General features: G+C 38.4%; 1 long non-coding RNA gene across 2 annotated transcripts in view; it reads right to left on the reverse strand.

Annotated features, from left to right (window-relative positions):
- Window positions 1-4,453: 4,453 nt before the first annotated feature.
- Window positions 4,454-23,052, reverse strand: part of LOC129482831 (uncharacterized) — a 35,681-nt gene continuing 17,082 nt past the window's right edge. Inside the window, exon 4 of one of the 2 annotated variants that reach the window (XR_010117942.1) lies at window positions 4,454-4,705. This is a non-coding gene — a long non-coding RNA (uncharacterized lncRNA). Of the gene's footprint in view, window positions 4,706-4,727; window positions 5,100-23,052 lie in introns of those variants that run through there. The other variant, XR_008657824.2, reaches the window with a different exon arrangement.

Below are 23,052 nucleotides of genomic sequence, written 5' to 3' on the forward strand. Positions count from 1 at the left end.
GGAAAGCCTCTGATCACGTGCAACATAGGTGGCTCCGGCACAGGCCGAAGTCCTCTATTTGAGGAACACCATACGTGTGTGGATGTATCTGTGCTCTTCCTCAGCAGAGCACCATTGACTGAATGATTGTTTGAGAATTACGCGTAAAGTGCCCTATATTATTTGGAATTTAGTAAATTTTGGAACAGAAACAAACAATATTATCTACTTTCAAATTGAATAACAGCATGAGCAACTTCCAGGAAAATGTCACAGGAGGAAACTCCGGGGCCTTGCTCATCCCTGGAAACCTTGAACATCCTGATGCAACCTGTAGGGTTAAATTTATCAACACTTAGCTTTTTAGCATATAGATTTTTATTTATAAAAAGATATTTTCTTTGGACCTTTATTTTGTTATATGCCATGAAGAATAATTTATTTTCTTTGTGATAAGAACATCACATTTTTACACCTCACGTATTAATGATGCCATCCTCCATGTAGTTTTTGTTGCTATGGCCTGAATGTTTATGTCCCCTTCCAAATTCCTATGTGGATAATTTTAGGCATGTGGCCTTTGGGGAAGTGGTGAAGCCAAGAGTTCTTCATCTTCATGAATGGAATCAGTGCTGTTTCAAAGGAAGTTGAAGGGAATGCCCTTATCCCGTGTGCAAGATGGTACCATCTATGGGGAACAGGGCTCTCACCATCTACTAAATTTGCTGCTGCCTTGATCTTGCACTTTCTAGCCTCCATAACTGTGAACAATACATTTCTGTTGTTTATCCTTTACCCAGTCTAAGGTATTTTGTTATAGCAGCCTGGATGCACTATGACACTTTCTTAGTCACTTTGGTTTATTTCTGAATTTTTAGTTTCAGTGACCTATGAGATTTTTAATCAATCAAGATTTTTCACAGGGGTTGCCAGTCTTGTTTTTTTTTTCTTTTTTTTGGAGTTTTCTTGTCTTTTGTTATTTGTGTTTTCATCTATACAATATTTTATAGTAACGTGTACTTCCAATATTTAATGGTATCTGTATAGGAACAAAATTGAATTTATAAATAAACTTAAGGACAACTGATGTTGATAATATTGAGTTTTTCTGCCAAAGAATATGATACAAACTGTCTATTTGCTTATGTCTACATTCATATATTTTATAAACTTTCTATGTTTTTCTCATATTCTGTACACATTTTTGTAATATTTATTCCAGTTTATTTTATTCTGCTAAAAAGTAATGTGAGACACAATGAAATTGTAAAGCATTTATTTGAGTAAGAGCAATTGATAAGTTATAAAATATCAGACCAAAAGATATTTAGTGCTTCATTGACAGTGTAAGAAGCAAGTATTTATTGGAAAAATGTAGAAACAAAGAAATCATTTGACTGGTGGTAGCACAACATTTTTTATTGTTTTTTGTTTGTCTGTTTACCTTTTTGGACAGTTTCTATTTATATAAGGTTATTGGCTACTCCTGATTGGTTGAGCTTCATTTCTCCTTTTTAAATAGGCAGCTACAAGAAATAATTTAAGTTTTGCTTGTATTTGCAAATCAAGCAAGTTTGCGATCACTTATGAGACCTAACTAATTTTGTCTGCTCAGAGATTGAGACATGATCTCCATTTTAACTTACTTTAACAAGTTTTCTGTACTTTTACTTTCCATCTAAACTGTAACTTATAAATTATTATTGTTGTACATAGGTAGGCCCCTGTTGTGTATGCTTTGAAGATATGTCCTGCTTTCAAACTCGTTTGTATTATGTTATTATTGAATTTGCCCCATTTATTGGAATTATAAAATGCAATCCCCCAACTACAAGAGGTATGAGCTCTGAGGAGATCACAGTAAAGATGAATCAGAAGTGAAAACAGTTCTCCAACCCACACATACAGTAAAAACAAATTTCACGTGGGTTCAATGAGTAATTATCTAAAACTTAAAATACCCTGAAAACATCGTTTATCTCATTACGATGTAATATGGAAATTACAAGACAAAAAAACCCTAAGACTTATTTTTAAAACACAAATGAAGCTTTTTATATGATGAAATAGTCCATAATTTAAATGTAAAAAGCCAATAGGAAATATATGAAATAAAATAAAATTATATGTAAAAGTGACATTGCCTGTATTAATTTAACAATATCTTACAATAAAATAAGTTGAAACCTACAAAATAGAAGGAAGTTTAAAATTAGGCAGATATTATCAGCCAGGTGAAGAATAAATATGTATGTCAATAAGCATTTAATGTATTTTGTGTTAGATTTTATATGAAATAATAAAAAGTAAACAAACCAATAGCATGGTAGTTTCACCCTGATTGATTCAAACTGAAAAAATATTACTATTTCTCCATTAGAAGTTGGATTTACGGATTGGCCTCATGCTGCATTCAAGGCACTTTGGCCAGGACCGAACACTCATTGCCAAGAGTCAGCAGGCTAGAAGTTTGCTTTTAAGATGTTCCCCGGCCTGCGACCAAGACACTTCGTCTTGACTACTTCTTCAACTCTGACATAGGTTTTGCTGATATAAATGCAAATCCAGCTCTATACCTACCAAGCATCTACGTGGCTAGAGCTGCAAATTGAGCATTAGGCACTAGGCAAGAGGTCTTCCCAGGTTTCCAAGCAGACTTTCTAGAATTTCCCACAAATACTGATTTTGTCTTTTTCAGACCCCATCTCCCAAAGAGAATCAGAGAAGCGGGCTGGAAGCCATTTAGAATCTCCAGCCTCCAACATGGTAATAATGGACTTGGCTATAAAGAGGCAATCTAGTGACCTCAAAGACAGCAGCCCAGATTCTGGGCATTGAATTCCTGCCTCCCCATGAAAGATCTCATCTGAGTCACATCAAAGCCCACACTCTTCTTCAACGTTCACCTTCCAGACACATTCCAAAACAGCCCCTCAGAATTGTCTTGAGATGAAACAAAAGGTGATGAAGCTCCAGGTTTGGAATGCCTGCCTCATTCCTCCCTCCTGAAAAGTCTACACCTGCTGGTTAGAACTCTCACACCTTAGGGAGCCCGGCCTCTCAGAGCACATCCTCTAACAGGACCTCCCGGCCTTTTCCTCCTTGGAGGAGAGTGCCCAGGAATAGCAGGGAATACATGGCCTCCACTCTCACGTGACTTGATTGACTGATGAACTGATGTCTGAGGAGGAAAAATATGCAGGGAGCAGCCTGGGTTTTTGAATCCCTGATCCCCAGCTATGACGCCTGTGCAAATGGAGGGAGAATCCCCAAGTGTTATTGGGTGGTAGACAGATACTGCCTAATAAAATTAAGTAAATGTAAGGTGACTTGAAGGGGAATTTATCATATGTCATATACAAAATTTTAGTTAGTGAACTTTATTTAAAAACAGTCACAATTTGTAAGGGCAATAAAATATAATTTTAATAGGAAGCTATGAAAATTATCTGCACTTGCTATGTAAATGACTGAGTTTGGGGTAACTAACTGAAGGTCATGAGCTTGATATCTGCTACTTAATTTCCAAAGTCATTTACTTGGAAATGGTTGTCATTTTTGCTCTAACTATATGAAAATTTTTGCTTGCAAAGGGCATTTCTATGAAAGAAAAAGTAGAAATTTTGCCAATTTCGGTTATTAAAACGATAAAATTCGTTGGTTTGTTATTCTTAACCAAATGCTCCTAAAGATAGCACGTAGTACCATGTTTTGATCGGTTTTTCTTTTCCCACCTTAGGTCAATTGCTTTTCATTTTATTCATCAAACTGTATTTACTGCAAATAGACACTGCAGTTGTCATGTACCTTATGGATTTGTACTTTGTTAGAAATACGAATTCTCAGGCCGAGTATATTGTCTCACGCCTGTAATCCCAGCACTTTGCAAGGCCGAAGCATACGGATCACCTGAGGTCAGGAGTTCAAGACCAGCCTGGCCAACATGGCGAAACAGCATCTTTCTACTATTTACAGTTCACATTGTACCTTGCAATGAATATACATTTTATCCAAAAACCTAAAAAATAATGAAATTGGGGGTAGGGGCATGGCTGGAAGTATAGCTAAAACAAAAATGACACATGACTAGTAGTTGTTAAAACTGGGTGACTGGTCTGTTATACTTTTTTTGTATTTTGTATACGTTTTTAATGTTGTGTAATAAAATACTTGTACAAAATGACAAAATTTATCTACACTTAGCTCTTAAGGTCTTGGTTACCTTTGGGAAGGAGAAAGTGTCAGGGGCATGAACAAATCTGATTCTTGGATACACAAGTGTACTTATTTAGTAATAATTCATCAAGCATTCCATAAATGTTTTGTGCCTGTATTGTATGCATGTTATACATCAATAAAAATTTAATGAGTACATATTTGCATAACTATCCTAAATTAATATTTCGGAATAATAGTAATGTTTTGTTTTGTTTTAAAGTGGGGTGTGTTCACTCAAGACATCATCAGGTGTATGTTAATGTTCCAAGTTATTTATTTATGTTTTAACTTTTGGGTGAGCCCCCCTAGGTCTTTTAATTTTTACCTCAACACAGTAAGTAACATGGTTTTAACTTTTTGGAATGCAGCTTTGTTTTCAGCAAGCTTCTCCCCGAAGAATGACGCTCCTCCAGGCCAGGGAACACAACACAGTGACCGGTGCACAGGATGCACTGAGCACACACGGCACTGGGTGAATCGGGAACACAGCGAGCAGCAGAGCCTGGGTCTGCAAAATATACATTGTAGGAAAAGCAGGTAAAATTGAAAGGTCACAATTCAGCAGCAAACGTTTTTACATTCATTTGAGAAATCCTTTCTAACAAAAGCTGCTGGTTAAAGCCATGGTTTTATGGCTTGCCTACACATTGTAATCACTTGCACAACTTTAAACCATATTTTTTTCAGATCCAGCTCCAAGGATTCTGATTGAATTGATCGGTTACAACTTGGGTTTAAGGGATTTTGAAACTTTTCCTCCCTGCAGGTGATTCTGTTGCGCCAGGGGTAAGAAGTGCTGGATAGGGGTGAGGGATGCTTTAGCTGTGAGAGATTTCCACGTACGCTTCAGGATTTGCCCCATCACATATCTGGAGTTCGGGATCTTAGAAAACATTCTTGCCCTGTTAAAAATTAAAGGATGGCTTCAATACATACTTAGCTGTTTGGCTACACTGCAGAAAAAGAAAATGCCTTTCCAGAGATCAGTTTTCTGAGACAGGATTTTGCTCTGTCAGCCAGGCTGGAGTGCAGTGGTGTGATCATGGCTCATTGCAGCTTTGACCTCCCAGGCTCAAGTGATCCTCGAACTCCAGCCTTCTGAGTAGCTGGGATTGAAGGCATGCACCACCAGGCCTGGATAATTTTTCAATTTTTTTTTTTTTTTTGTAGAGATGGCTTTCTCTATGTTGCCTGGGCTGGTCTCAAACTCCTGGCCTCAAGTGATCCTACCACCTCAGTCTCCCTAATAGTTCAACCTACAGGCACCAGCAAGTATGTCCGGTGTATTTATTAAAATGTAGCTACTAGAATATTTAAAATTCACATGTGCATCACATATTATTTCTTAGAGAATTGCCTCCCTTTTGAAATCTGAGGCTGCCTGCTGTAAAGCCTAGATGTGCCAGGAAAGTAAAACATCTGAAATTTTAAAATAACTGTCATTATATTGCTTCCATGTATGAATAACACATATATATTATTCATAAATGCAAATAATCTTACATAGAAATGTAAATGCAAATATTTTACAGGCAGGGCCAGTTTCTAGTGCATGGAGGAAGCGCTGCCAGAAAAGGATCCAGGAAAAACCTATAATTCTTGCTTTATTCAACCCAGTGTCAAATCACATATGTCACTCATGGCCTGAGGGGGCGGGGTAGGGAATTGAACTATATCCAATCATGGGTGCTGGAGGGGAAAGTATCTAATCAGGTGCACAGCTGGAGAAGAATGGGCAGCTTTTTGGATCTAGGGAGGCCTTTGCCTGTCGCTCCACTCAGAGCTCAGGACACTAGAGCCACCTCAACATAATCGCCTGTTTTTTAGTTGTTTTAACACTCCAAAAGAGAACTAGTTTTCTCATGCGTTTTCCAAATGTGTGACGAGCAGAGCCTCAAATCTACCACCCTGTTACCCCAGCCTAACTCTGGCTTGCAGTCAGATTTTAAATTTCCAGTTTTTTCCTGACACTCACCAACACTAACTAAACTTCCATAATTCCAGCATTATCAACTGTTCTTTATTGTACATTTCAGATGCAGTATTTTAATTCTTCATTTTTTCAAAAAGCAGTGGATGTCACTTTTTAAAAAAAGATTTTCATTTGTAAACATTTTACAGGAGATGAAAGCAGAGAATAATCCCCTGACACCCCACTGTAAAAAAAAAAAAAAGCAGAAAACTTTTGTGCCCCTTTCTTTCATCTTCCCCTGGCACAGACACCGCATCAGAAAGTCTTTGGTTTGAGGTTTCATTTTGGAAACTTCACAGGGCAATACATCCTCAGCCATCCTGTTATTTTCCTGGTTTTGAGTTTCAAAACTGCTTGAGAATTCCCCAAGATGCCAACAGTGGCCATGACTCTTGAAGTGTCTGGTAAATAGCATCCCTTGTGTCATCTCCTCTCAGGGAACAGCCCAAGGTATGGGAATGCAGCCTCTCTGTGGAGTGGTTGGATGCACTGTACCTGGAAGGAATCTCCAGGTACACCCATGCGCTAAAAGCAAACCCCTTAGGACATTAAGATTTTCTTACCCCAACGCTTAGTTTCCATTCCTTAGAGACACATTGCAGGCCAGGCAACTGGATGCTGATATTGAGGAAAAAGTGTTCTCATATTGGTGAAGGGAGAGAAAATATTTCAAAGGACAAAGAAATATTTGTCCTTTGAAAATATGCTCTACCTCATCAGCCACCGAATCTGCAGTGGCAACCTGGTTTTTTCACCATCCCGGGTTTCTGTGCCACCTGATCACAATCTCATCTTCCTGTATGGACATAGAAATAACTCAGAGCAAAGTTTCACCTGGGTCAGTATCTGTAGCATGAACCAGTCCTTCAACCAACCCTGTACTGTCTCCCACTTCTGGGTTCTTAATAGCACTTTCCCCTCTTTTACCTTTTAGTTCCCCACGAACCCTTTTTTTCATGTGCACACCGTGTGCCCAAGGCAACCCTTCAGTTGCCTGAATCCAGCACCTACTAAAATTCAGATGTCCAGTAGTTTAAAACCATGGGCCTAGACCAAGTTTTTGCAGAAGGAAATACAAGTTAGAAATTAGCGGATCTATTCTCCCATTTGAAAATAAAGAGATTTTTTTCCCTTTTCTTAATATAATTTAGAAAACTTTTATTATTAATGTTTGTCACAGAATCTTACTCTTTTACTTAGCCTGAAGTGCAATGGCATAATCATAGCTCACTGTAACCTTAACCTCTTGGGTTTGAGCAGTCCTCCTGCCTCAACCTCTTAATTACCTAGGACTATAGGCATGCACCACCATGCCTGGCTAACTTGATTTATTTTTTTTAATATTTTTTTTAAGACAGAGTCTTGCTCTGTGGGCCAGACTGGAGTGTAGTGGCATGATCTTGGCTCAATGCAACCTCCACCTCCCAGCTTCAAGCAATTCTCCTGCCTCAACCTTTTGAGTAACTGGGATTACAAGCACTCACCACCATGCCTGGCTAATTTTTTATTATTATTATTTTTAGTAGAGAAAGGTTTTCACCATTTTGGCCAGGCTTGTCTCGAACTCCTGACCTCATTATCCACCTGCCTCAGACTCCCAAAGTGCTGGGATTACAGGCTTGAGCCATCGTGCCCAGCCATATTCATTTTATTTTATTTTTTTGTAGTGACAGAATTTCACCATGTTGCCTGTACTGGACTCAGACATTTGGCTTCAAGAGATCCTCCTGCCTTGGCCTCCCCAAATGCTGGGATTACAGGCATGAGCCACCGTGCCTGGCCTGGAAAAATTTATATGTACCTTCTTTCTCCTCTTCTTTGAAATATAAGCAAATCATTTTAACACCTAAATAAGCTTTTTGTCATTCTTCGTGACACAGAATTCTCTTTATCTAAGACCTGGAAACTATTGCTTTGTTTTTTAGTTTGGCAAAGATTTATTTATTCTTTATTTTCAGTCTTTTAAAGTAGGCACAGCTCAGCACAGTGGCTCATGCTTTTAATCCCAGTGCTTTGGGAGGCTGAGGTTAATCGCTTGGGCCCAGGAGTTTGAGACCATGCCAGGCAGCATAATGAGAGTCCTTCTTTGTAAACAATTAAAATCAACTAGCAGAGCATGGTGACACAGGAGGCTGAGGTGAGAGAATCATTCGAACCCAAGAGTTTGAGGCTGCAATGAGCCATGATCACACCACTCTACCACTGTACTCCAGCTTGGGTGACAGAGGGAGATCCTGTCTCTAAATAAATAAGTAAATAAAAAATGTGTTTTTACATACATAAAAATAAGTAAATAAACAGATAAAAATAGACATGGATTCGCTTAGAATAAAGCTAATTATAAGATAACAGAAAAGTGAGCATCAAAGATGGGGTTCACCCTAGCAAATGATTCCAGCCTATTAGGACACTCACAGAATATTCCCTGCAGCATGACCGACATGAAAGTAGGATGTCATCATGTCAGGCTGTACCAGTGTCAGAAAACTAAACACTGTGGGGAAGAACCTCCCTTATGGAATGTTATCAAAAGGTGAGCCCAGATCCTGCTCTGATGGGCTACAGAGATGAGTTCTTGAGATAACACCTTGCCAAAACATGCATAGAGTAGTTTAACCTTTTTTTGTGTGTAACACTTTCTCCACTTTCCTGCGAAATCCTCCCTAGTAATAGTGTTAGCTTTTAAGTTTTGAGGGTCTGCTAGAATGGAAGCTGCATGCTGCAGGAGACACCTGGGGCAGGAAACTAATACAAACTGTAGCCACAGGCATAAATACTCATGGCCTAATGTAAAGTGAAAACAATACAAAAGTCTTTACTGTTATTCGCACAAGTGAGTGAACAGAGACATTCCACGTAACCAACTTGCCACTGAGACTAATGAAGGCCAGATTCCACTAGAACCAGACTATGAGTTACTCATAGGAAGGCCATAGGACAGAGCCCAGAGAGTTTTCATATTTGAGTCTGGGTCCTGGGTCTGTCCTGGTCTTCTTGGGTTTCTGTCTGTAGAGATCCCTATGTGGCTGCTTTCACCATAGACTGGTGCTGGCTGTGGTTGCTGGTTTAGTGCACTTGCTCTTTTTCCAAAAAGAGGGAGGAGTTGGCCACATCAAACAGCTCTTCATCAATCTGAATGCAGCACTGCAAAAAGTGCGTAGAAGCCACCCAAAGAAAAATCAGTATTTTCACCATATGTGACACCTCCATTAGAAATTCTGCTTTTCTCTGCATTCCAGCCTGGGTGACAGAGCAAGACTCCATCAAAAAAAAGGAAAGAAAGAAAGAGAGACAGAGAAAGAAAGAAAAAAAGAAAGAAAGAAAGAAAAGAAAGGAAAGAAAGAAAGAAAGAAAGAAGAAAGAAAGAAAGAAAGAAAGAAAGAAAGAAAGAAAGAAAGAAAGAAAGAAAGAGAGAGAGAGAGAAAGAGAAAGGGAAGGGAAGGGAAGGGAAAGAAAAGAAAAGAAAAAAGAAAAGAAAAGAAAAGAAATTCTGCTGTTCAGATTAGGCACATATGGAGAATCTGTATAAATCTCCAGCAAGGAAGGAAACCAGAGGACAAGTTAAAGTCTTGGAATTCACATCTGAGTACACAGACTCGGTCTCTAACCCTCTTTTTATTCTTCCATCTATGGATTGGGTATGAACATGACAGTTACATAAGAGTTCCAACACCTGACAATCTGCTTCAGTCCAAGAAGAGTGCCCTCCCTCTTCTTCCCCCTACAACTCATGGTACTAAGAAGTGGTGTGGGACTGCCCAGATGAATTGACAAGAGAGGTCTGGCATGGAGGAGCCTGTCCTGGGCTGCCCTGTGTTATTTGTAGGTGCACCCCGCCAGTAGCTAGGGGCATCAGTGATGAGGGCTGAGTTGACATCTGTGTTTTCAGATAAGGCTTTTACATTGAGCCTTTGTAAGGCCAAAACTCAAAAATATCAAGACACAATAAAAGAACATCTCCCTCTCTTGAGCATCTGTCACCAACGAGTTGGATACAGAGCTGTCTCAAGAATGTGGGTTCCTGGTTTCTTAACTGCTGTTGGGTTCTGTCACAAATAAAATGTGTTAAACTCTTCAAGTTTCCATCTCCTGGGCCCCTTCTTTCTATAAGACCTACCCAAGGGCTCCACTATGCTACTGATTGCTCAGTCTCCTCTTTCACGTCAACTCTTCATTTGTACACAATTATGCAAACACAACTTCCCCTTAATTTCCTGGAAAGACCTTAATGCAGCCTGGGTTCCAGGAAAGAAGAGACAGCTGGAACATAACTTTGTTATTCTTACCATCTCTGGGACCCAATAAAAGTCACTGTGTATTCAAGGCTTCCCCAGCCTCCTAGCATGCACAGTGGGGATGATGCTAACATCTACTTCCTAGGGAATATATCAGATGTATATAAGATAAAACATAAAAATCATGATGTGGTGTCACCTGTAGATAATGCACACATTTACAGATGGAAGCATTAGGAGAATAGGTGGGAGGTAGCATGGGCCACAACTCAAACAGGCCTGGGGTCTGCCAGGGTGATCTTGGGAATGTCACTTCTCCACTGGGCCTTTTTCGTTCTGCTCCAGTATGAAGTTGAAATTAAATGTAGATACTGTCCTCTGGCATTTACATAGTTTAGCCGTGTGTCCCACCCAAACCTCATTTTGTATTATAACCCCCAGGTGTTAAGGGAGAAACCTGAGGGGAGATGATTGGATTATGGGGATGGGTTTCCTCGTGCTGTTCTTGTGATAGTGAGTGAGTTCTCACGAGATCCGATGGTTTCACAAGCATCTTGTGTGTCCCCTGCTCTCACTCACTTCAATTGTCAGCAACTGTAATTGGAAGGTTTCTGAGCCCCACCCCCCTACACCATTATGCGGAACTGTGGGTCAATTAAACTTCTTTTCTTTATAAATTACCCAGTCTCAGGTACTTCATCATTGCAGTATTGAGTACTGACTAATACAGGCATTCAACTTCCTAGTGCTTTCTCTTTACATTTAGAATCATATCCATGTGCCTTATCTCGCCTTTGTCAGGGGAAGCCTTCACAAAGTCTCCCAGTACTGCGTGGTTACTGACTCAGTTTTTTTACTCAAAAAAATGGCCTACTGCCTGATGCCAGTAGTATGGCACTTGGGTTTTGAGGAAAATATCATCTTGTAGATTGTCCAACAAGGAGATAGGAGTCCAGCTCAAATTTGTTTTCTTATACTGGCTTTAAGGCAGTGATTAGAAAAGGCCTAAGAGGTGGGTTCTGCAGGGGATTGCTGGAAGGAAAGCAGGAATATGGAAAGTGATGAGACATGCACAGTCATCTCTTCTTGCCTCTTCACAGGTCATATGCAAATTCAGGGAGAGTTAGCATGAAACACACAATGGAAATTTGGGCCTTAACGTCAGCAGACTGATTCTTCATGGACTTCATTTGGCCATACTGGTTCCTACCAATTTCGGCCAATGTTTAAAACTCTTATAAGCAGAGAAAATTTTAGTGTTTCAACAAGCCCTTTCCTATCTTTCATTCTGAAAATCCATTTTTTAAGTCATTTTTTAACAGTGTAGGAGTACAAATTCAGCTTCTGTCTAATGAAACACAGAAAAGGATATCACTTTTGTATTAGTTCAGGCTTCTATGCCAAAGAGCCATAAATAGGCAGCTTATAGAAAATAGGACTTAATTTCTCATTATTCTAGGGGTTCATAATTTGAGATCAGGGTGTCAGCATGGTTGAGCTCTGGTGATGACTTGCTTCTGAATTTCAGACTGCATACTTCAGGATTTATCCTCATTTTGCAGAAGGAGGATGAGAGCCCTCTGCGGTTTCTTGTATAAAGCCACTAATCTCTATTATAAGGGTCCCACCCTCAGGAGTTAATTACATCCTACCTCCTTATAGCATTATACAGGGGATTACAATTTTAACACAAATACAGGAGAAAATTTATTGTAACTCTCAAGTTTTTTTTTCTTTGTTTGTTTGTTTTTTGTTGTTGTTTTTTTGAAATACAGTTTCGCTCTTGTATCCCAGGCTGGAGTGCAGTGGCGTGATCTCAGCTTACTGCAACCTTCATCTCCCAGGTTCAAGTGATTCTCCTGCCTCAGTCTCCCAAGTAGCTGGGATTACAGGCATGTGCCACCACACCTGGCTCATTTTGTAGTTTTAGAAGAGACGGTGGTTTCACCATGTTGGCCAAGCTGGTTTCAAACCCCTGACCTCAAGTGATCCAGCCGTCTCAGCGTCTCAAAGTGCTGGGATTACAGGTGTGAGCCACCACACCCTGCCAAGATTTTTTTAAAGCTCTCATTTTTCTCCTACTGGGTTTTTCCTGTTTGCTCCCTCGATCTTTCTCTCTCTGTCTCTTTTTGTGTAAATCTTTTTGTCTAATTCTATCTCTCTATTGTATGCCTTAAACACAGGAAGCAAGCTCCAATGCTATGAGATGCTCCATGTAGAGACCCACATAACAAAGAGCTGAGGGAGTGCTCAGACCAGTAGAGAGAAGGAAAGTCAGGGTCTCTGTCCACACTACTCCCTACCAATTATCACATGAGTCAGCTTAAAGGCTGATGCTTTCCCAGTCCAGATTCAGTTAAGAACACAGCCCCTGTCTCATAAAAGATCTGAAGGCAGGGGAAGCCAGCGGAACTGTGTCCGGATTCTGGTCCATACAAATTATGAGATATTATATGCTGTTGAAAAGCGCTGAGTTCTAGGGCAATGTTGTCAGAAAGGAGCAGATATCTAACCTCATCTCCCAGGTCCCAGGATTCCCCATCCCTCTGCTTATCTCTTCCTCAGGCTGTCTGCAGCCAAACTACTCCCTTTCTAACCTCTGCCAAACTCACACCTATGAGTCTCTTCACTAAGGGTGGCTTCTCCCTGACACATACTTGTGCAGATGCCTCCCTGTTGTCATCCTCTTCATGGATTAAAAGTCACCTCAGTGAGGCCTTAGGTCCTCCCATGCAATAATTTTCCAGCTTTTCTTCTCAACATTCTACTTTATATTATAGTCCTTGCTCTTTTCTTTCACATATACTTGCTTCAGTGCTTTTGTCCAGCTGTCCTCAGACCGTTTGGTCCTGGGTTGGGGGGTGCAGGCATGATGTATTAATTTTCTGTACCACATGTTGGACCCACCAGGGTAGCTGGCAAAGGGTGAGTACAAGGGAAAAAAGACTGGCTAAGTGATTATATGGGGGATCTCTAATATCCCTTCCTCTTTTGACCACCTGATAATGTGGAGATCATTGATAACAGCATCAGGTGTGTGACTCTTTCTTGTTCTAGCTGCTCCAGCAAAGCTCAGCGGGCACCAGAAACACAGCGTGCTGTAACCACCTCCAGGCCATCACTAACACTACAGCCCCATGCAGGAGCGCTATGGAACAAATCAGGTACCTTTATTTTTGTGTCCTCAAGACACTGGTTCTTTAAGGTCCTAGGGGACAAAGTAGCAGGATCTGAAGGCTCCAAGTACAATGAGTGACCTTGGAATCTCCCTTTGCCACACTTTTGCCTCTACCTTTTGGGTTGTGCTATTTATTCATGAGGTATCCTTCCCTTATCCAGTGAAATTATTTTTTACCACTTTCAAATGAAGACCTTAAGAACCCAACAGTATCTGGGATTTTCCCTGGACTTCAGACTCAGAGTCCAACACTCTGGCACATTTAGCTCTATCTCATCTTCATTTACCCAAGATGCCTCTGAAGTGGCCATGCCTCCCTCTGATTTGAAGGACATGCAGAGAGTGTATGCATTTTTGCACAGTCTCAGAGCAAAGTGTCTTGGTTCGCTAACGAAGAACCAACGCTGGCAGACACTTATGAGTATGTAAAATCATTGAGGTCACCCACTTTAGACACCCCTATTTATGAAGAAGAAAACAGGCTTTCCTGTAGGCATTGTCTACATTAGGCTGAGGTGGAGCATAGCTCATTTTACTTCCAGGTGCCCACAGAGCTGGATGCAAAACCCCAATCCTGTCATCTTGAAACTGACATGGAGAGGTCCCCATGTGAAGAGAACCCTGGATCTGCTCATTCTCTGTGCCCCTGAATGTGAAGCTGCGGACTCTAATTTCCCACCTTCAGCCACCACTTGCTCTGTGCTTCCCATATTGTAGGGAGCTGATGACAATTCCCATTATAGTGAGGGGGCACAATAAACTAGACGTGTGGGCCTGGAGAAAAGGAAAAACACTTTTCTATTTCTCTCAAACTGCAGAATCTCTTGTCAAATATTTAATTTTGATTATATCTGAGCTTGATAATATGTTCATGTGTTAACAGCTGCTTAAATTTATTTTTTCTGTGAAGTGTGGGATAATGTCTTTTGCCATATTTTAAATCAACTTCTAAAACCTCTCTTTAGAGTGGACATGTGAGCATCTTTGTGATATGAACTGCACAAGTTTGTTGTCAGTTTGTTCTTTTCGTTTTTGTTAAAATGTTTTGTTTTATTCTGGTTTGGATGTCTTTTGGAGTTTTGTTTTGTGGCTATTTATTACTTCAGTGTAACTTCTCCCCTAATTGACTTACAAGTTTGTACATACTCAATGAAATATTTTGGTAAAATCTTTGTAAAAACTCTGTAGTCAATTTTACAGTTTACATAAACATAAAACAGTCAAGACTATCTGATGAAAAAGAAAGGTTGAGAGCTTAAAATGTAAAATATGACATAGCTAAAGTAGTGTGTAAAGGGAAATTTATAGCACTAAATGCCCACAAGAGAAAGCAGAAAAGGTCTAAAATGGACATCATGACATCACAATTAAAAAAACTAGAGAAGAGCAAATAAATTCAAAAGCTAGCAGAAGACAAGAATTAACTAAGATCAGAGCAGAACTGAAGGAGATAGAGACACAAAAAAAACCCGTCAAAAAAAATCAATCAATGCAGGAGCTGGTTTTTTGAAAAGATCAAGAAGAAAAATGGACTGCTAGCCAGACTAATAAGGAAGAAGAGAAGAATCAAATAGACACAATAGAAAATGATAAAAGGGATATAACCATCGATCCTACAGAAATAAAAAGTATCATTAGAGAATTTTATAAATACCTCCTTGCAAATTAACTAGAAAATCTAGATGAAATGGATAAATTCCTGGACACATACACCCTCCCAAGTCCAAACCAGTAAGAAGCTGAATCCCTCAATAGGCTGATAACAAGTTCTAAAATTGAGGCAGTAATTAATAGACTAACAACCAAAAGAAGTCAAGGATTCACAGCTGAATTCTACCAAAGGTACAAAGAGGAGCTGGTACCATTCCTTCTGAAACTATTTCAAACAATAGAAAAAGAGGTACTCCTCCCTAACTCATTTTACGCGTCCAGCATCATCCTGAAACCAAAACCTGGCAAAGACACAACAAAAAAAGAAAATTTCAAGCCCGTATCCCTGATGAACATCGATGCCAAAGTCTTCAATAACATACTGGCAAACCGAATCCAGCAGCACATCAAAAAGCTTATCCACCACGATCTAGTCAGCTTAATCCCTGGGATGCAAAGCTGGTTCAACATAGGCAAATCAATAAATGTATTTCATCACATAAACAGAACTAATGACAAAAGCCACATGATTATCTCAATAGATGCAAAAAAGGCCTTCAATAAAATTCAACACCTTTTCATGGTAAAAACTCTCAATGAATTATGTATAGATGGAACCTATCTCAACACAATAAGAGCTATTTCTGACAAATGCACAGCCAATATCATATTGAATGGGCAAAAACTGGAAGCATTCCCTTTGAAAACCTGCACAAAACAAGAATACCCTCTCTCACCACTCCTATTCTATAAACTATTGGAAGTTCTGGCCAGGGCAATCAGCCAAAATAAAGAAATTAAGCATAATCAACTAGGAAGAGAGGAAGTCAAATTGTCTTTGTTTGCAGAAGATGTGATTGTACATTTAGAAAACCCCATCCTCTCAGCCCAAAATCTCCTTAAACTGATAAGTACCTCAGGAAAGTCTCAGGATACAAAATCAATGTGCAAAACTCACAAGCCTTCCTATACACAATAATAGACAAACAGCCAAATCATGCACGAACTCTCATTCACAATTGCTACAAAGAGAATAAAATACCTAGGAATCCAACTTAAAAGGGATGTGAAGGACTTCTTCAAGGAGAACTACAAACCACTGCTCAAGGAAATAAGAGAGGACACAAATGGAAAACATTCCGTGCTCATGGATAAGAAGAATCAATATTGTGAAAATGGCCATACTGCCCAAAGTAATTGATAAATTCAGTGCTATCCCCACCAAGCTACCACTGACTTTCTTAAGAGAATTAGAAAAAAAAACTACTTTAAATTTCATATGGAATCAAAAAAGAGCCTGCACAGACAAGACAATCTTAAGCAAAAAGAACAAAGGTGGAGGCATCACGCTAGCTGTCTTCAAACTATACTAAAAGGCCACAGTAACCAAAACAGGATGGTACTGGTACCAAAACAGATATATTGACAAATGGAACAGAACAGAAGCCTCAGAAGTAACATCAAACATCTACAACCATCTGATCTTTGACGAACCTGACAAAAACAAGCAATGGGGGAAGGATTCCCTATTTAATAAATGGTTTGGGAAAACTAGCTGGCCATATGCAAAAAACTGAAACTGGTCGTCTTCTTTACTTGTTATACAAAAATTAACTCAAGATGGATTAAAGGCTTAAATGTGAGACTTAAAACCATAAAAACCCTAGAAAAAAACCAAGGCAATACCATTCAGGACATAGGCATGGGCAAAGACTTCATGACTAAAATACCAAAAACAATGGCAACGAAAGCCAAAATTGACAAACGAGATATAATTAAACTAAAGAGCTTCTACACAACAAAAGAAACTATCATCAGAGTGAACAGGCAACCTACAGAATGGGAGAAAATTTCTGCAATCTATCCATCTGACAATGGGCTAATATGCAGAATTTAGAAAGAATTTAAACAAATTTACAAGAATAAAACAAACAAACACATCAAAAATGGGCAAAAGGTATAAACAGACACTTCCCAAAAGAAGACATTTATGCAGCCAACAAACATATGAAAAAAAGCACGTCATCACTGGTCATCAGATAAATGCCAATCAAAAACACAATGAGATACAATTTCAAGCCAATTAGAATGGTGATCATTAAAAAAATCAGGAAACAACAGATGCTGGAGAGGATGTGGAGAAATAGGAACACTTTTACACTGTTGGTGAGAGTGTAAATTAGTTCAACCATGTGGAAGACAAGGTGGTCATTCCTCAAGGATCTACAAAGAGAAATACCATTTGACCCGGCAATCACATTACTGGGTTTATACCCAAAAAATTATATTCTATTTTAAAGACACATGTACACATATGTTTATCATGGCACTGTTCACAAAAGTAAAAACTTTGAACCAAACCAAATGCCTATCAATGATACACTGAATAAAGAAAATGTGTCATGTACACACCATGGAATACGATGCAGTCATAAAAAGGATGAGTTCATGTCCTTTGCAGGGACATGGATGAAGCTGGAAACCATCATTCTCAGCAAACTAACACAAGAATAGAAAAGCAAACACCACATGTTTTCACTCATAATTGGGAGTTACACAAAGAGAGCACATGGACACAGGAAGGGGAACATCACACACTGGAGCCTGTCGGGAAGTGGGGGACTATGGGAGGGATAGCATTAGAAGAAATATTCCTGGTCTAGGCCACTATTTAGATTTTCTAACTTTTGTTTCAAAAAATTGATGTTTCAAAAATTGATATTGATATGTAATTATATAAATATATATTTCAGAAAAAGGAATTAACATCAATTTTGCTTTTCCAAAATACTTTATGGTTTTGAGCACTTCTAGCCGTGACATTTTTGCTCTAGGTTGTTGCTCTATATCTGGTATATTCATCATAACATCTTTTGTGCCCTTCACACTTATCCTTCAAATTCCCACTCTCCTTAAGTGTAAATTTTCAAGGCCAGAGCTCCCATATCTTTCCAATATTACTTCTTGAAAAGAAGCTTCTATGTACTGCTTTCTCCATGGGTCTTGGTTGGATATAATGCTAAAAGAGCTGAAAATATTAATTTTTTTAAAAAATTCAGTTATGAGATTAAGGTAAATATATCTTATAAATCTAATATACAAAATTAGGCCAGCTGAGAACACAATGATAGTTGAAGCAAAAATCTGAGATCCTGTTTCTCTCAATTGATAGATGAACTTAACTACAATTGGGCGAGAAAAGCCAGTTGAGTTTGTAGCACTCTACATGAGAAAAAAGTCAACCATAACCAAATTTAGATGAAAGAAAATTTGGTAACATTTATGCACTACAGAACAGTGTAGTTAGATAAATATCTGTACACTCCATGATTCTCCCTCAGGAAAGAAAAAAGAATGAAATGTGTATGCAAACTTCTGACTTATTGAGTTACACCAGGAATATCCAAAGACTGGATATTGCTTCCTTTAACATGTAGTGCTGACGAGAATAGAGATAGAGTTTAAATGACAGCTTGAGTCAACTGAGAATAAAGACAAATGCTTCTTACAACAACAGAGACTGTAGTGCCTGCAACAGTGACCAAGGGAAGAGACTAAAGGCTCTCAAGGGGAAACAGAGGTAAACCTTATTAACAAGAAAATACAGTAGTCTAAAGAAGACACATTTTGACAACAGATTGGAGAAGCTCCCAGAATGACTATTGTGTCTGAATGTTGTCAATTTTCCCATGAACAGAGCAGTTCCATAAAGGATAAAATAGGTAGTGGTTTATTAATGGACCAAAACCTTAACAAAACCACAGTATCTAAAAGCAACCAGGAAATATAGCCTAATCAGAGGAGCAAAATATATGTTCAAGTGAACCTAAAGAAGTGGAGATCTATAAATTATTTTTTTAACTTACAATCATTTTATTTTTCTTTATTTTTTCATTTTATACACAGGATCTTACTCTATCTCCTGGGACAGAGTGCCGTGGTGCAATCATAGCTCACCGTAACCTCAAATTTCTGAAGTCAAGCAGTCATGCCACCTATGTCTCCTGAGTAAATATGACCACAGTTGTGCACACTACCACACCTGTATAGTTTCTTTAAAAAAATTTGTACAAACAGAATGTTGCTATGTTGCCTCAGCTGGTCTCAAATTCCTGGTCTCAAGCAATCCTATTGCCTCAGTCTCAAAGTGCTGGCATGAGCCACCATACCTGGAATTTTTTTCTCTTTTAAGGAAAAAGGACTTTAAATCATTAATAGTAAAATAAAACAAAGAAAGGCATTGCATAACAATAAAGGGTTCAATTCAACAAGAAGACTTAACTATCCTAAATGTAGATGCACCCAACTTTGGGGAACATAGATTATAAAACAAGTACTTCTAGAACTACAATAAGACTCAAGTAGCCACACAATAATAGTAGGGGAATGCAACTCCCCTCTAACCGTGTTTGACAGATTATCAAGGCAGAAACCTAACAAATTCTGGAGTTTGATTTGACACTTGATCAATTGAAACTAATAGACATTTACAGTATACACCACACACCATCTAAGGAATGTAAATTCTTCTCATCTGCTCACAGAATATGCTCTAGGATTGACCACTTCCTAGCCATAAAGCAATTCTCAATACATTTTTAAAAAATCAAAATTATGCCAACCATACTGTCAGGTCACAATGGAACAAAGATAAAAATCAAAACAAAGAAAATCTCACAAAATCACAGAATGACACTGAAATTAAACAACTTGATCCTGAATGAATTTTGGGTAAACAACAAAATTAAGTCCTTAAATTAAAAAATTTTTGAAATAAATGAAGAGTCAGAATATACCAAAATGTCTGGAATGTAGGAAAAGCACTGTTAAGAGGAAAGTTTATAGAGCTAAATGCCTGCATCAAAATGTTAGAACGATCTCAAACTAACAATTTAACATCACACCTAGAGAAACTAGAAAAATAAAAACAAACTAATCCCAAATCTATCAGAATGGGAAAAATATTCACAATCTATGATCCTGACAAAATCTAATACTGAGAACCTATAAGAAACTTAAAGAATTCACAAGCAAAAAATAACCCCATGATCAAAAGAACACATACAAGTGGCAAAATAACATATGAAAGAAGCTTATCATCATTAACCATCAAGGAAATGTACATCAAAACCACAATAAGACACCGTTGTATACCAGTTAGAATGGCTTTTGTTAAAAAGTAAAATGATAATAGATGTCGATGAGGTTATAGAGGGAAAAAAAACCTTTATACACTGTTAATGGGAATATAAATTACTTCAGTCACTGTGGAGAGCAGCTTGGAGATTTTCCAAATAACTGAGAGTTGAACTATGATTCAACCCAACAATTTCACCACTGGGTATGTACCCAAAAGAGAATAAATTATTCTACCAAAATAGTTCATGCACTTGTTGGTTCATCACTACACTATTTATAAGAAGAAAGACATGAATCAATCTAGTTGCCTATTAGTGGTATTTTTTTTTCTTTTTTTGAGATTAAGTCTCACTCTGTTGCCCAGGCTGGAATGCAGTGGCACGATCTCAGCTCACTACAACCTCCGCCTCCCAGGTTCAAGCAATTCTCCTGCCTCAGCCACCCAAGTAGGTGGGACTATAGCCACATGCCACCATGCCCGGCTAACTTTTGTATTTTCAGTAGAGACAGGGTTTCCTTATGTTGTCCACTATGGGCTCCATCACCTCATCTCAGGATCCACCCACTGAGGCCTCCCAAGGTGCTGGGATTACAGGCATCAGCCACCTTGTCCAGCCTATTAGTGGTAAATTGAATTTAAAAAGTGTCACATGGACACCAATAGTACTTCGCCTTAAAAAAAAAAAAAAAAACAAAAGAAAACTTATACTTTGCAGCAACATTAACGCAACCAGAGGCCATTATACAAAGCAGTTAATGCAGAAATGAAAAATGAAAATACTGCATGTTCTCACTTATAAATGGAAATTAACACTGGCTACACATGGACGTAAAAATAATAGACAACTCTTAGATGGTGGAGAGAGGGAGGGATCAAGAACTGAAAAACTGTCTATTTAGTACTATGCTCACTGCCTGAGTGATGGAATTACTCATACTTCAAACCTCAGCATTATACAAAATACCCATGTAAAAATCCTGCGTAGGTACCTCCTAAATCTAAAATAAATTTGGAATTCTAAAAAGAGGTCTTACTCTCTCACCCAGACAGGAATACAATACCATGATTATAGCTCAATGCAGCCTCAAATTCTGGGAAACTGAAGCAATAATCTTACATCACCCTCCAACTTCCTGACACTACAGGAACATTCCACCATGCCTGACTAATCTGTAAAAATATTTTTACATATAGCTTCTCACAATATTGCCCAGGGTGGTCTCAAACTCCTGGCCTTAAGTAATTGATATGGTTTAGCTCTGTGTCCCCAACCAAATCTCATCTTGAATTGTAATAATCCCCACATGTCCTGGGAGGGACCCCATGAGAGGTAATTGAATCATGGAGGCAGGATTTTCCCATGCTGTTCTCATGATAGCAAATAAGTCTCACATGACCTGATGGTTTTATAAGTGGAGGTTCCCCTGAACAAAGTCTCTTGCTTGCTGCAATAATGATGAGACCTCCCCAGCCATGTGAGTCCATTAAACCTTTTTTCATTATAAATTACCTAGTCTTGGTTATGTCTTTATTAGCAGCATGAGAATGGATTAATACAGTAATCCTCTTGCCTTAGCATTCAAAGTAGATGGAACTACATGCACATGTCATTGTGCCTGGCTAAAACACCTAGCTTTAAAGATGCTCAGTCAGCTAAAGAAGAACATAGAAAACTAAACAGAAAAAGAAAACAATGCATGAAGATGATGAGATTATCAACAAAGTGATTAAAACTACAAAATAGAAACATAAAGTGTGGAGCTGAAAAGTAAAATACCTGAATTTAGAGATTCACTAGAAGGTCCAACAACAGTTTGGTCTAGCAGGAAAAAATGCAGCAAGCTTGATAAGAAGTCATTTGAAATTACAGGGTGAGGAGGCTAAAAATAATTTTAAAAATTAAGAGAGCCTAAGAGACTTATGGGATACCATTAAGATGGCCAATATACTCATAATGGGAATTCTAAAATAAAAACAGAGAAAAGAGAGCAGCAAAGTTATTTCAAGAAACAATCAGTGGCTGAGAACTCTCAAAATTTGAGGGAGAAAATGACCTAAAATTTAATGAAACTTTATCAACTCTAACTAGTAGTAACACAGGGAGACCCGTGACAAGACACATTATAATAAGAGATTCAAAAATTAAAACACAGAGAATCTTGAAGTCAGCAAGAAAAAAGGGACTTAGCATGTACAAGGCTACCTCTATAGGATGACCAGCAGATGTCTCAGCAAAAAAACTTACAGGCAAGAGACTGTAGGATGACATACTCAAAGTGCTGAAAAAAATGGCAAGTACCAACCAAGAACACTATGTCTGCCAAAACTATCCTTTCAAATGAATTAAAAGATAAAAATAAAGAATATCCAAGATCAATGAAAACTGTATAAATTTATATACACTAAGCCTGTCTTAAAAAATGCTAGTCATTCACATTAAAACATAAAATAATGATGAGAGCAACAGAAAATTATGTAAATATGTTTTCTAATAGAGATAATTATGTACACAATTATAATATTCTTTGTTATTATAATGAAGATGCAAAGAATACTTTTAATTCTGCTATGTATTTGAGATTACAAAGACTTCAAAATGACTATAAATCTGTGCCAATAGATTCATAATACAAAATGATACAATTTGATACATCAATGAAACACATAGGGAGCCATAAAG

This window comes from Symphalangus syndactylus, chromosome 20 (assembly GCF_028878055.3).
Source record: "Symphalangus syndactylus isolate Jambi chromosome 20, NHGRI_mSymSyn1-v2.1_pri, whole genome shotgun sequence".
NCBI lineage: Eukaryota > Metazoa > Chordata > Mammalia > Primates > Hylobatidae > Symphalangus > Symphalangus syndactylus.